Source organism: Vicugna pacos, chromosome 36, assembly GCF_048564905.1.
Source record: "Vicugna pacos chromosome 36, VicPac4, whole genome shotgun sequence".
Classification (NCBI taxonomy): Eukaryota; Metazoa; Chordata; class Mammalia; order Artiodactyla; family Camelidae; genus Vicugna; species Vicugna pacos.
This window is the reverse complement of record NC_133022.1, coordinates 6,212,334-6,227,612: the sequence shown is the minus strand read 5'-3', so window position 1 is coordinate 6,227,612 and position 15,279 is coordinate 6,212,334. Positions and strand designations below refer to the sequence as shown.

Below are 15,279 nucleotides of genomic sequence, written 5' to 3'. Positions count from 1 at the left end.
TCTCCTTCGGGGAGCACGGAACGTGCTCCCTGTTGAAGCCCCGTGTGCAGAACTGACACGCCTGCCTTCTGTCACAGGCCTCTTACTCCGTAGCACTCTACAAGAGACACCTCCTCCCCAGGGCAGGATGGGGGAGGGGAAGACGCGGTCCATCAATTGCGTCCGCTAAGGGACCAGGGGAGCACGGCCGACAGCCCAGTCAGGGTGGCCCATGCCCTGGGAGGGACCTGGAGAGCGATCTGCCCTTCTCCTGCAGTGACGCAAGGAACCAACAGAGGAATGGACGCTTTCATCTTACCAAGTGGAGCATCCGGTACTGGTGAGCGAGGCTGCACAGGGCCCAAGGGGGGCCCAGGTGCTGGTGGCAACACGGGCCGGTCCCTGCAAACGCCGGGACGCTGCAAGGTAACCTGCAGGGCAGAAGGGAGAGCCGTGTCAGGCGACAGAAACGGAGCGACCACCGACAAAAGCCGAAACCCAACGCATCAGCTGTCGGCACCGGGCACCCTCCCCACACCCCGCCGGGTGCCCACCCAGCAGCACAGTGCCCCACGCTCCACCCAGCCCTCTGGGGCCTGCAGCCGGCAGCCCGGGCCGCGCAGCAGGACACGGGGGGACAACAATGGCGCCACACGACGCCGCCGGTGTCTCCAAGTGGACGAAGCCAAGGGTCCTGCCTGCGAGGATGCACACAGAGCTTCCAGCACTCTGACAAAAGCAGCGCCTTCCCAACAGGCAGCCCCTTTGGGCAGGACAGCCCTCCTCGCCACCACCCCAGCTCCACGGGAGCTGGCCCGGCGCGGACCAGGAACACGCAGAAGGGACGGACGTGAAAAGCTCGTCCTCCACACGTGCAATCAGAGCCGCACCTGGGTCACCGCTCTGCCTCCAGGACCCTGCCTGGCCATCTCCTTCCCCCCAAACCAAGTAATCTCCTCCGACCTGCAGGGGCTTCCCCTGGGCGCAACGTGCACTGGGGAGCTGGGCACCCCGGAGTCCTGCGGGGGAGCTGCCCAAGTGCTCCTGAGGGGACAACGCTGCCCACAGGAGGTAGTCAGGCTCCGCTACAATCACTGCTATCCTCAGGGACGTCTGGGCTTTCAGTGCGCTACGAAGCTCGCACTACTTGTGTCCTTCGGCAAACTCAAGTGGGATGTCTGGATCCCACAACTGACACCCAAGGGACCCTACAGGCCCGTGCGCAAAATCCCGCGACGTGTCATGCTGATGCACAGGAGCAGCTCTGGCAGCTTCCGGGGCAGGCCCGACCCGGCGCAGGGGTGGGGAGCACGACGGGAGGACGCTGCTGCGCGTCGCAATTCCCCTGCAGGGAAGTAGGCCTCTTCACTGCGGGCTCTTTCCCTTCAAGCCTCTATTTCTTACTACAAAAGCAACATCTACCCAGAGTACAACTGGACGCAGCGGGCCAGGCACATCTCCGTCCCGAGAACAGACGGTCACGGGTTCTGACATTTACCCCACACCAAACAGGTAGACTCAAAGCTGCACAAAGCACACAGGACAAAGCTGGAGGGAGGGCTTTGCCCCTTTCTCACTTACGAGCATTTCAATGGGCATGCTAAACAGGAGAATCACCTGGCCTCAGCAAGGAAACAAGTCAAACGAGTGACGACACAGGACTCTGCCTCAGTGACCCAGGAGCAACCCCAGGTGCAGGTCGGCAGGAAGGAGTCAGCAGAGCCAGGAGAAGCCAGTGTGGAGCGAGGGCTCACCCTCCGCACGCTATCTCGACAAACCCACAGCCAAAGTCTGCGGTCCTCGGCTTCTGAGCACTCCCTCATGGCTTCTGCAGGCACCAGCCAAGGTGACGGGCTCCAGGGACAAGCAGCCCACTGGCCCCTGGGGAGACTGAATTTGGAAGCGAACGACATGCCAGACCCGTCACAGGACACACAGTCTGGAGATGAGGGCGGGAATGGCTTCCGGGAAAACAGGAAGCTCACCTTTCCCAGGACGACGTCCAACGGAGCACGGCCACCCCACTTACCTGGGCCTCCGGGGCCGCCGCAGGCGGGCGGGAGCTGCCGGCCAATGCCGGGGCCGGGCCAGGTCCTACGTGGGCTGAAAACCACAGAAGGGATGGAGGATTAGGCTCGCCTGCGAAGACTTTGCTGAAGCCACACAAAACCTGGCGAGCCTTCCTTCCCCGTATCCCACTCGTCCCCGCATCAGACCGAGTGGGAGACAGGTCTCGTGACCCTGAGGGAGACACCACAGGCCACGGGTTCAGGTGTCTCTTCCATAGCCGATCAACGGCCGTGGAAGGTCAGGGCTCCACACGCTGCAGACAATGGCAGGGGTGGGCTTCTCCTTCGGGGAGCCCGGAACGTGCTCCCTGTTGAAGCCCCGTGTGCAGAACTGACACGCCTGCCTTCTGTCACAGGCCTCTTACTCCGTAGCACTCTACAAGAGACACCTCCTCCCCAGGGCAGGATGGGGGAGGGGAAGACGCGGTCCATCAATTGCGTCCGCTAAGGGACCAGGGGAGCACGGCCGACAGCCCAGTCAGGGTGGCCCATGCCCTGGGAGGGACCTGGAGAGCGATCTGCCCTTCTCCTGTAGTGACGCAAGGAACCAACAGAGGAATGGACGCTTTCATCTTACCAAGTGGAGCATCCGGTACTGGTGAGCGAGGCTGCACAGGGCCCAAGGGGGGCCCAGGTGCTGGTGGCAACACGGGCCGGTCCCTGCAAACGCCGGGACGCTGCAAGGTAACCTGCAGGGCAGAAGGGAGAGCCGTGTCAGGCGACAGAAACGGAGCGACCACCGACAAAAGCCGAAACCCAACGCATCAGCTGTCGGCACCGGGCACCCTCCCCACACCCCGCCGGGTGCCTACCCAGCAGCACAGTGCCCCACGCTCCACCCAGCCCTCTGGGGCCTGCAGCCGGCAGCCCGGGCCGCGCAGCAGGACACGGGGGGACAACAATGGCGCCACGCGACGCCGCCGGTGTCTCCAAGTGGACGAAGCCAAGGGTCCTGCCTGCGAGGATGCACACAGAGCTTCCAGCACTCTGACAAAAGCAGCGCCTTCACAACAGGCAGCCCCTTTGGGCAGGACAGCCCTCCTCGCCACCACCCCAGCTCCACGGGAGCTGGCCCGGCGCGGACCAGGAACACGCAGAAGGGACGGACGTGAAAAGCTCGTCCTCCACACGTGCAATCAGAGCCGCACCTGGGTCACCGCTCTGCCTCCAGGACCCTGCCTGGCCCTCTCCTTCCCCCCAAACCAAGTAATCTCCTCCGACCTGCAGGGGCTTCCCCTGGGCGCAACGTGCACTGGGGAGCTGGGCACCCCGGAGTGCTGCGGGGGAGCTGCCCAAGTGCTCCTGAGGGGACAACGCTGCCCACAGGAGGTAGTCAGGCTCCGCTACAATCACCGCTATCCTCAGGGACGTCTGGGCTTTCAGTGCGCTACGAAGCTCGCACTACTTGTGTCCTTCGGCAAACTCAAGTGGGATGTCTGGATCCCACAACTGACACCCAAGGGACCCTACAGGCCCGTGCGCAAAATCCCGCGACGTGTCATGCTGATGCACAGGAGCATCTCTGGCAGCTTCCGGGGCAGGCCCGACCCGGCGCAGGGGTGGGGAGCACAACGGGAGGACGCTGCTGCGCGTCGCAATTCCCCTGCAGGGAAGTAGGCCTCTTCACTGCGGGCTCTTTCCCTTCAAGCCTCTATTTCTTACTACAAAAGCAACATCTACCCAGAGTACAACTGGACGCAGCGGGCCAGGCACATCTCCGTCCCGAGAACAGACGGTCACGGGTTCTGACATTTACCCCACACCAAACAGGTAGACTCAAAGCTGCACAAAGCACACAGGACAAAGCTAGAGGGAGGGCTTTGCCCCTTTCTCACTTACGAGCATTTCAATGGGCATGCTAAACAGGAGAATCACCTGGCCTCAGCAAGGAAACAAGTCAAACGAGTGACGACACAGGACTCTGCCTCAGTGACCCAGGAGCAACCCCAGGTGCAGGTCGGCAGGAAGGAGTCAGCAGAGCCAGGAGAAGCCAGTGTGGAGCGAGGGCTCACCCTCCGCACGCTATCTCGACAAACCCACAGCCAAAGTCTGCGGTCCTCGGCTTCTGAGCACTCCCTCATGGCTTCTGCAGGCACCAGCCAAGGTGACGGGCTCCAGGGACAAGCAGCCCACTGGCCCCTGGGGAGACTGAATTTGGAAGCGAACGACATGCCAGACCCGTCACAGGACACACAGTCTGGAGATGAGGGCGGGAATGGCTTCCGGGAAAACAGGAAGCTCACCTTTCCCAGGACGACGTCCAACGGAGCACGGCCACCCCACTTACCTGGGCCTCCGGGGCCGCCGCAGGCGGGCGGGAGCTGCCGGCCAATGCCGGGGCCGGGCCAGGTCCTACGTGGGCTGAAAACCACAGAAGGGATGGAGGATTAGGCTCGCCTGCGAAGACTTTGCTGAAGCCACACAAAACCTGGCGAGCCTTCCTTCCCCGTATCCCACTCGTCCCCGCATCAGACCGAGTGGGAGACAGGTCTCGTGACCCTGAGGGAGACACCACAGGCCACGGGTTCAGGTGTCTCTTCCATAGCCGATCAACGGCCGTGGAAGGTCAGGGCTCCACACGCTGCAGACAATGGCAGGGGTGGGCTTCTCCTTCGGGGAGCCCGGAACGTGCTCCCTGTTGAAGCCCCGTGTGCAGAACTGACACGCCTGCCTTCTGTCACAGGCCTCTTACTCCGTAGCACTCTACAAGAGACACCTCCTCCCCAGGGCAGGATGGGGGAGGGGAAGACGCGGTCCATCAATTGCGTCCGCTAAGGGACCAGGGGAGCACGGCCGACAGCCCAGTCAGGGTGGCCCATGCCCTGGGAGGGACCTGGAGAGCGATCTGCCCTTCTCCTGCAGTGACGCAAGGAACCAACAGAGGAATGGACGCTTTCATCTTACCAAGTGGAGCATCCGGTACTGGTGAGCGAGGCTGCACAGGGCCCAAGGGGGGCCCAGGTGCTGGTGGCAACACGGGCCGGTCCCTGCAAACGCCGGGACGCTGCAAGGTAACCTGCAGGGCAGAAGGGAGAGCCGTGTCAGGCGACAGAAACGGAGCGACCACCGACAAAAGCCGAAACCCAACGCATCAGCTGTCGGCACCGGGCACCCTCCCCACACCCCGCCGGGTGCCCACCCAGCAGCACAGTGCCCCACGCTCCACCCAGCCCTCTGGGGCCTGCAGCCGGCAGCCCGGGCCGCGCAGCAGGACACGGGGGGACAACAACGGCGCCACGCGACGCCGCCGGTGTCTCCAAGTGGACGAAGCCAAGGGTCCTGCCTGCGAGGATGCACACAGAGCTTCCAGCACTCTGACAAAAGCAGCGCCTTCACAACAGGCAGCCCCTTTGGGCAGGACAGCCCTCCTCGCCACCACCCCAGCTCCACGGGAGCTGGCCCGGCGCGGACCAGGAACACGCAGAAGGGACGGACGTGAAAAGCTCGTCCTCCACACGTGCAATCAGAGCCGCACCTGGGTCACCGCTCTGCCTCCAGGACCCTGCCTGGCCCTCTCCTTCCCCCCAAACCAAGTAATCTCCTCCGACCTGCAGGGGCTTCCCCTGGGCGCAACGTGCACTGGGGAGCTGGGCACCCCGGAGTCCTGCGGGGGAGCTGCCCAAGTGCTCCTGAGGGGACAACGCTGCCCACAGGAGGTAGTCAGGCTCCGCTACAATCACCGCTATCCTCAGGGACGTCTGGGCTTTCAGTGCGCTACGAAGCTCGCACTACTTGTGTCCTTCGGCAAACTCAAGTGGGATGTCTGGATCCCACAACTGACACCCAAGGGACCCTACAGGCCCGTGCGCAAAATCACGCGACGTGTCATGCTGACGCACAGGAGCAGCTCTGGCAGCTTCCGGGGCAGGCCCGACCCGGCGCAGGGGTGGGGAGCACGACGGGAGGACGCTGCTGCGCGTCGCAATTCCCCTGCAGGGAAGTAGGCCTCTTCACTGCGGGCTCTTTCCCTTCAAGCCTCTATTTCTTACTACAAAAGCAACATCTACCCAGAGTACAACTGGACGCAGCGGGCCAGGCACATCTCCGTCCCGAGAACAGACGGTCACGGGTTCTGACATTTACCCCACACCAAACAGGTAGACTCAAAGCTGCACAAAGCACACAGGACAAAGCTGGAGGGAGGGCTTTGCCCCTTTCTCACTTACGAGCATTTCAATGGGCATGCTAAACAGGAGAATCACCTGGCCTCAGCAAGGAAACAAGTCAAACGAGTGACGACACAGGACTCTGCCTCAGTGACCCAGGAGCAACCCCAGGTGCAGGTCGGCAGGAAGGAGTCAGCAGAGCCAGGAGAAGCCAGTGTGGAGCGAGGGCTCACCCTCCGCATGCTATCTCGACAAACCCACAGCCAAAGTCTGCGGTCCTCGGCTTCTGAGCACTCCCTCATGGCTTCTGCAGGCACCAGCCAAGGTGACGGGCTCCAGGGACAAGCAGCCCACTGGCCCCTGGGGAGACTGAATTTGGAAGCGAACGACATGCCAGACCCGTCACAGGACACACAGTCTGGAGATGAGGGCGGGAATGGCTTCCGGGAAAACAGGAAGCTCACCTTTCCCAGGACGACGTCCAACGGAGCACGGCCACCCCACTTACCTGGGCCTCCGGGGCCGCCGCAGGCGGGCGGGAGCTGCCGGCCAATGCCGGGGCCGGGCCAGGTCCTACGTGGGCTGAAAACCACAGAAGGGATGGAGGATTAGGCTCGCCTGCGAAGACTTTGCTGAAGCCACACAAAACCTGGCGAGCCTTCCTTCCCCGTATCCCACTCGTCCCCGCATCAGACCGAGTGGGAGACAGGTCTCGTGACCCTGAGGGAGACACCACAGGCCACGGGTTCAGGTGTCTCTTCCATAGCCGATCAACGGCCGTGGAAGGTCAGGGCTCCACACGCTGCAGACAATGGCAGGGGTGGGCTTCTCCTTCGGGGAGCCCGGAACGTGCTCCCTGTTGAAGCCCCGTGTGCAGAACTGACACGCCTGCCTTCTGTCACAGGCCTCTTACTCCGTAGCACTCTACAAGAGACACCTCCTCCCCAGGGCAGGATGGGGGAGGGGAAGACGCGGTCCATCAATTGCGTCCGCTAAGGGACCAGGGGAGCACGGCCGACAGCCCAGTCAGGGTGGCCCATGCCCTGGGAGGGACCTGGAGAGCGATCTGCCCTTCTCCGGCAGTGACGCAAGGAACCAACAGAGGAATGGACGCTTTCATCTTACCAAGAGGAGCATCCGGTACTGGTGAAAGAGGCTGCACAGGGCCCAAGGGGGGCCCAGGTGCTGGTGGCAACACGGGCCGGTCCCTGCAAACGCCGGGACGCTGCAAGGTAACCTGCAGGGCAGAAGGGAGAGCCGTGTCAGGCGACAGAAACGGAGCGACCACCGACAAAAGCCGAAACCCAACGCATCAGCTGTCAGCACCGGGCACCCTCCCCACACCCCGCCGGGTGCCCACCCAGCAGCACAGTGCCCCACGCTCCACCCAGCCCTCTGGGGCCTGCAGCCGGCAGCCCGGGCCGCGCAGCAGGACACGGGGGGACAACAATGGCGCCACACGACGCCGCCGGTGTCTCCAAGTGGACGAAGCCAAGGGTCCTGCCTGCGAGGATGCACACAGAGCTTCCAGCACTCTGACAAAAGCAGCGCCTTCCCAACAGGCAGCCCCTTTGGGCAGGACAGCCCTCCTCGCCACCACCCCAGCTCCACGGGAGCTGGCCCGGCGCGGACCAGGAACACGCAGAAGGGACGGACGTGAAAAGCTCGTCCTCCACACGTGCAATCAGAGCCGCACCTGGGTCACCGCTCTGCCTCCAGGACCCTGCCTGGCCCTCTCCTTCCCCCCAAACCAAGTAATCTCCTCCGACCTGCAGGGGCTTCCCCTGGGCGCAACGTGCACTGGGGAGCTGGGCACCCCGGAGTCCTGCGGGGGAGCTGCCCAAGTGCTCCTGAGGGGACAACGCTGCCCACAGGAGGTAGTCAGGCTCCGCTACAATCACCGCTATCCTCAGGGACGTCTGGGCTTTCAGTGCGCTACGAAGCTCGCACTACTTGTGTCCTTCGGCAAACTCAAGTGGGATGTCTGGATCCCACAACTGACACCCAAGGGACCCTACAGGCCCGTGCGCAAAATCCCGCGACGTGTCATGCTGACGCACAGGAGCAGCTCTGGCAGCTTCCGGGGCAGGCCCGACCCGGCGCAGGGGTGGGGAGCACGACGGGAGGACGCTGCTGCGCGTCGCAATTCCCCTGCAGGGAAGTAGGCCTCTTCACTGCGGGCTCTTTCCCTTCAAGCCTCTATTTCTTACTACAAAAGCAACATCTACCCAGAGTACAACTGGACGCAGCGGGCCAGGCACATCTCACTCCCGAGAACAGACGGTCATGGGTTCTGACATTTACCCCACACCAAACAGGTAGACTCAAAGCTGCACAAAGCACACAGGACAAAGCTGGAGGGAGGGCTTTGCCCCTTTCTCAGTTACGAGCATTTCAATGGGCATGCTAAACAGGAGAATCACCTGGCCTCAGCAAGGAAACAAGTCAAACGAGTGACGACACAGGACTCTGCCTCAGTGACCCAGGAGCAACCCCAGGTGCAGGTCGGCAGGAAGGAGTCAGCAGAGCCAGGAGAAGCCAGTGTGGAGCGAGGGCTCACCCTCCGCACGCTATCTCGACAAACCCACAGCCAAAGTCTGCGGTCCTCGGCTTCTGAGCACTCCCTCATGGCTTCTGCAGGCACCAGCCAAGGTGACGGGCTCCAGGGACAAGCAGCCCACTGGCCCCTGGGGAGACTGAATTTGGAAGCGAACGACATGCCAGACCCGTCACAGGACACACAGTCTGGAGATGAGGGCGGGAATGGCTTCCGGGAAAACAGGAAGCTCACCTTTCCCAGGACGACGTCCAACGGAGCACGGCCACCCCACTTACCTGGGCCTCCGGGGCCGCCGCAGGCGGGCGGGAGCTGCCGGCCAATGCCGGGGCCGGGCCAGGTCCTACGTGGGCTGAAAACCACAGAAGGGATGGAGGATTAGGCTCGCCTGCGAAGACTTTGCTGAAGCCACACAAAACCTGGCGAGCCTTCCTTCCCCGTATCCCACTCGTCCCCGCATCAGACCGAGTGGGAGACAGGTCTCGTGACCCTGAGGGAGACACCACAGGCCACGGGTTCAGGTGTCTCTTCCATAGCCGATCAACGGCCGTGGAAGGTCAGGGCTCCACACGCTGCAGACAATGGCAGGGGTGGGCTTCTCCTTCGGGGAGCCCGGAACGTGCTCCCTGTTGAAGCCCCGTGTGCAGAACTGACACGCCTGCCTTCTGTCACAGGCCTCTTACTCCGTAGCACTCTACAAGAGACACCTCCTCCCCAGGGCAGGATGGGGGAGGGGAAGACGCGGTCCATCAATTGCGTCCGCTAAGGGACCAGGGGAGCACGGCCGACAGCCCAGTCAGGGTGGCCCATGCCCTGGGAGGGACCTGGAGAGCGATCTGCCCTTCTCCGGCAGTGACGCAAGGAACCAACAGAGGAATGGACGCTTTCATCTTACCAATTGGAGCATCCGGTACTGGTGAGCGAGGCTGCACAGGGCCCAAGGGGGGCCCAGGTGCTGGTGGCAACACGGGCCGGTCCCTGCAAACGCCGGGACGCTGCAAGGTAACCTGCAGGGCAGAAGGGAGAGCCGTGTCAGGCGACAGAAACGGAGCGACCACCGACAAAAGCCGAAACCCAACGCATCAGCTGTCGGCACCCTCCCCACAGCCCGCCGGGTGCCCACCCAGCAGCACAGTGCCCCTCGCTCCACCCAGCCCTCTGGGGCCTGCAGCCGGCAGCCCGGGCCGCGCAGCAGGACACTGGGGGACAACAATGGCGCCACACGAAGCCGCCGGTGTCTCCAAGTGGACGAAGCCAAGGGTCCTGCCTGCGAGGATGCACACAGAGCTTCCAGCACTCTGACAAAAGCAGCGCCTTCCCAACAGGCAGCCCCTTTGGGCAGGACAGCCCTCCTCGCCACCACCCCAGCTCCACGGGAGCTGGCCCGGCGCGGACCAGGAACACGCAGAAGGGACGGACGTGAAAAGCTCGTCCTCCACACGTGCAATCAGAGCCGCACCTGGGTCACCGCTCTGCCTCCAGGACCCTGCCTGGCCCTCTCCTTCCCCCCAAACCAAGTAATCTCCTCCAACCTGCAGGGGCTTCCCCTGGGCACAACGTGCACTGGGGAGCTGGGCACCCCGGAGTCCTGCGGGGGAGCTGCCCAAGTGCTCCTGAGGGGACAACGCTGCCCACAGGAGGTAGTCAGGCTCCGCTACAATCACCGCTATCCTCAGGGACGTCTGGGCTTTCAGTGCGCTACGAAGCGCGCACTACTTGTGTCCTTCGGCAAACTCAAGTGGGATGTCTGGATCCCACAACTGACACCCAAGGGACCCTACAGGCCCGTGCGCAAAATCCCGCGACGTGTCATGCTGACGCACAGGAGCAGCTCTGGCAGCTTCCGGGGCAGGCCCGACCCGGCGCAGGGGTGGGGAGCACGACGGGAGGACGCTGCTGCGCGTCGCAATTCCCCTGCAGGGAAGTAGGCCTCTTCACTGCGGGCTCTTTCCCTTCAAGCCTCTATTTCTTACTACAAAAGCAACATCTACCCAGAGTACAACTGGACGCAGCGGGCCAGGCACATCTCACTCCCGAGAACAGACGGTCATGGGTTCTGACATTTACCCCACACCAAACAGGTAGACTCAAAGCTGCACAAAGCACACAGGACAAAGCTGGAGGGAGGGCTTTGCCCCTTTCTCACTTACGAGCATTTCAATGGGCATGCTAAACAGGAGAATCACCTGGCCTCAGCAAGGAAACAAGTCAAACGAGTGACGACACAGGACTCTGCCTCAGTGACCCAGGAGCAACCCCAGGTGCAGGTCGGCAGGAAGGAGTCAGCAGAGCCAGGAGAAGCCAGTGTGGAGCGAGGGCTCACCCTCCGCACGCTATCTCGACAAACCCACAGCCAAAGTCTGCGGTCCTCGGCTTCTGAGCACTCCCTCATGGCTTCTGCAGGCACCAGCCAAGGTGACGGGCTCCAGGGACAAGCAGCCCACTGGCCCCTGGGGAGACTGAATTTGGAAGCGAACGACATGCCAGACCCGTCACAGGACACACAGTCTGGAGATGAGGGCGGGAATGGCTTCCGGGAAAACAGGAAGCTCACCTTTCCCAGGACGACGTCCAACGGAGCACGGCCACCCCACTTACCTGGGCCTCCGGGGCCGCCGCAGGCGGGCGGGAGCTGCCGGCCAATGCCGGGGCCGGGCCAGGTCCTACGTGGGCTGAAAACCACAGAAGGGATGGAGGATTAGGCTCGCCTGCGAAGACTTTGCTGAAGCCACACAAAACCTGGCGAGCCTTCCTTCCCCGTATCCCACTCGTCCCCGCATCAGACCGAGTGGGAGACAGGTCTCGTGACCCTGAGGGAGACACCACAGGCCACGGGTTCAGGTGTCTCTTCCATAGCCGATCAACGGCCGTGGAAGGTCAGGGCTCCACACGCTGCAGACAATGGCAGGGGTGGGCTTCTCCTTCGGGGAGCCCGGAACGTGCTCCCTGTTGAAGCCCCGTGTGCAGAACTGACACGCCTGCCTTCTGTCACAGGCCTCTTACTCCGTAGCACTCTACAAGAGACACCTCCTCCCCAGGGCACGATGGGGGAGGGGAAGACGCGGTCCATCAATTGCGTCCGCTAAGGGACCAGGGGAGCACGGCCGACAGCCCAGTCAGGGTGGCCCATGCCCTGGGAGGGACCTGGAGAGCGATCTGCCCTTCTCCTGCAGTGACGCAAGGAACCAACAGAGGAATGGACGCTTTCATCTTACCAAGTGGAGCATCCGGTACTGGTGAGCGAGGCTGCACAGGGCCCAAGGGGGGCCCAGGTGCTGGTGGCAACACGGGCCGGTCCCTGCAAACGCCGGGACGCTGCAAGGTAACCTGCAGGGCAGAAGGGAGAGCCGTGTCAGGCGACAGAAACGGAGCGACCACTGACAAAAGCCGAAACCCAACGCATCAGCTGTCGGCACACTCCCCACAGCCCGCCGGGTGCCCACCCAGCAGCACAGTGCCCCTCGCTCCACCCAGCCCTCTGGGGCCTGCAGCCGGCAGCCCGGGCCGCGCAGCAGGACACTGGGGGACAACAATGGCGCCACACGACGCCGCCGGTGTCTCCAAGTGGACGAAGCCAAGGGTCCTGCCTGCGAGGATGCACACAGAGCTTCCAGCACTCTGACAAAAGCAGCGCCTTCCCAACAGGCAGCCCCTTTGGGCAGGACAGCCCTCCTCGCCACCACCCCAGCTCCACGGGAGCTGGCCCGGCGCGGACCAGGAACACGCAGAAGGGACGGACGTGAAAAGCTCGTCCTCCACACGTGCAATCAGAGCCGCACCTGGGTCACCGCTCTGCCTCCAGGACCCTGCCTGGCCCTCTCCTTCCCCCCAAACCAAGTAATCTCCTCCAACCTGCAGGGGCTTCCCCTGGGCGCAACGTGCACTGGGGAGCTGGGCACCCCGGAATCCTGCGGGGGAGCTGCCCAAGTGCTCCTGAGGGGACAACGCTGCCCACAGGAGGTAGTCAGGCTCCGCTACAATCACCGCTATCCTCAGGGACGTCTGGGCTTTCAGTGCGCTACGAAGCGCGCACTACTTGTGTCCTTCGGCAAACTCAAGTGGGATGTCTGGATCCCACAACTGACACCCAAGGGACCCTACAGGCCCGTGCGCAAAATCCCGCGACGTGTCATGCTGACGCACAGGAGCAGCTCTGGCAGCTTCCGGGGCAGGCCTGACCCGGCGCAGGGGTGGGGAGCACGACGGGAGGACGCTGCTGCGCGTCGCAATTCCCCTGCAGGGAAGTAGGCCTCTTCACTGCGGGCTCTTTCCCTTCAAGCCTCTATTTCTTACTACAAAAGCAACATCTACCCAGAGTACAACTGGACGCAGCGGGCCAGGCACATCTCCGTCCCGAGAACAGACGGTCACGGGTTCTGACATTTACCCCACACCAAACAGGTAGACTCAAAGCTGCACAAAGCACACAGGACAAAGCTGGAGGGAGGGCTTTGCCCCTTTCTCACTTACGAGCATTTCAATGGGCATGCTAAACAGGAGAATCACCTGGCCTCAGCAAGGAAACAAGTCAAACGAGTGACGACACAGGACTCTGCCTCAGTGACCCAGGAGCAACCCCAGGTGCAGGTCGGCAGGAAGGAGTCAGCAGAGCCAGGAGAAGCCAGTGTGGAGCGAGGGCTCACCCTCCGCACGCTATCTCGACAAACCCACAGCCAAAGTCTGCGGTCCTCGGCTTCTGAGCACTCCCTCATGGCTTCTGCAGGCACCAGCCAAGGTGACGGGCTCCAGGGACAAGCAGCCCACTGGCCCCTGGGGAGACTGAATTTGGAAGCGAACGACATGCCAGACCCGTCACAGGACACACAGTCTGGAGATGAGGGCGGGAATGGCTTCCGGGAAAACAGGAAGCTCACCTTTCCCAGGACGACGTCCAACGGAGCACGGCCATCCCACTTACCTGGGCCTCCGGGGCCGCCGCAGGCGGGCGGGAGCTGCCGGCCAATGCCGGGGCCGGGCCAGGTCCTACGTGGGCTGAAAACCACAGAAGGGATGGAGGATTAGGCTCGCCTGCGAAGACTTTGCTGAAGCCACACAAAACCTGGCGAGCCTTCCTTCCCCGTATCCCACTCGTCCCCGCATCAGACCGAGTGGGAGACAGGTCTCGTGACCCTGAGGGAGACACCACAGGCCACGGGTTCAGGTGTCTCTTCCATAGCCGATCAACGGCCGTGGAAGGTCAGGGCTCCACACGCTGCAGACAATGGCAGGGGTGGGCTTCTCCTTCGGGGAGCCCGGAACGTGCTCCCTGTTGAAGCCCCGTGTGCAGAACTGACACGCCTGCCTTCTGTCACAGGCCTCTTACTCCGTAGCACTCTACAAGAGACACCTCCTCCCCAGGGCAGGATGGGGGAGGGGAAGACGCGGTCCATCAATTGCGTCCGCTAAGGGACCAGGGGAGCACGGCCGACAGCCCAGTCAGGGTGGCCCATGCCCTGGGAGGGACCTGGAGAGCGATCTGCCCTTCTCCTGCAGTGACGCAAGGAACCAACAGAGGAATGGACGCTTTCATCTTACCAAGTGGAGCATCCGGTACTGGTGAGCGAGGCTGCACAGGGCCCAAGGGGGGCCCAGGTGCTGGTGGCAACACGGGCCGGTCCCTGCAAACGCCGGGACGCTGCAAGGTAACCTGCAGGGCAGAAGGGAGAGCCGTGTCAGGCGACAGAAACGGAGCGACCACCGACAAAAGCCGAAACCCAACGCATCAGCTGTCGGCACCGGGCACCCTCCCCACACCCCGCCGGGTGCCCACCCAGCAGCACAGTGCCCCACGCTCCACCCAGCCCTCTGGGGCCTGCAGCCGGCAGCCCGGGCCGCGCAGCAGGACACGGGGGGACAACAATGGCGCCACACGACGCCGCCGGTGTCTCCAAGTGGACGAAGCCAAGGGTCCTGCCTGCGAGGATGCACACAGAGCTTCCAGCACTCTGACAAAAGCAGCGCCTTCCCAACAGGCAGCCCCTTTGGGCAGGACAGCCCTCCTCGCCACCACCCCAGCTCCACGGGAGCTGGCCCGGCGCGGACCAGGAACACGCAGAAGGGACGGACGTGAAAAGCTCGTCCTCCACACGTGCAATCAGAGCCGCACCTGGGTCACCGCTCTGCCTCCAGGACCCTGCCTGGCCCTCTCCTTCCCCCCAAACCAAGTAATCTCCTCCGACCTGCAGGGGCTTCCCCTGGGCGCAACGTGCACTGGGGAGCTGGGCACCCCGGAGTCCTGCGGGGGAGCTGCCCAAGTGCTCCTGAGGGGACAACGCTGCCCACAGGAGGTAGTCAGGCTCCGCTACAATCACCGCTATCCTCAGGGACGTCTGGGCTTTCAGTGCGCTACGAAGCGCGCACTACTTGTGTCCTTCGGCAAACTCAAGTGGGATGTCTGGATCCCACAACTGACACCCAAGGGACCCTACAGGCCCGTGCGCAAAATCCCGCGACGTGTCATGCTGACGCACAGGAGCAGCTCTGGCAGCTTCCGGGGCAGGCCCGACCCGGCGCAGGGGTGGGGAGCACGACGGGAGGACGCTGCTGCGCGTCGCAATTCCCCTGCAGG

At 63.2% G+C, this 15,279-nt stretch overlaps 1 long non-coding RNA gene across 1 annotated transcript; it reads right to left on the bottom strand.

Moving 5' to 3' along the window:
* Positions 1-301: 301 nt before the first annotated feature.
* On the bottom strand, positions 302-5,064 carry LOC140691712 (uncharacterized). Its single transcript, XR_012067405.1, has 5 exons — positions 4,953-5,064; positions 4,336-4,409; positions 2,626-2,737; positions 2,009-2,082; positions 302-410 (listed from the first exon to the last, which is right to left on the bottom strand). It is a non-coding gene; the product is annotated as an uncharacterized lncRNA (long non-coding RNA).
* Positions 5,065-15,279: the final 10,215 nt, after the last annotated feature.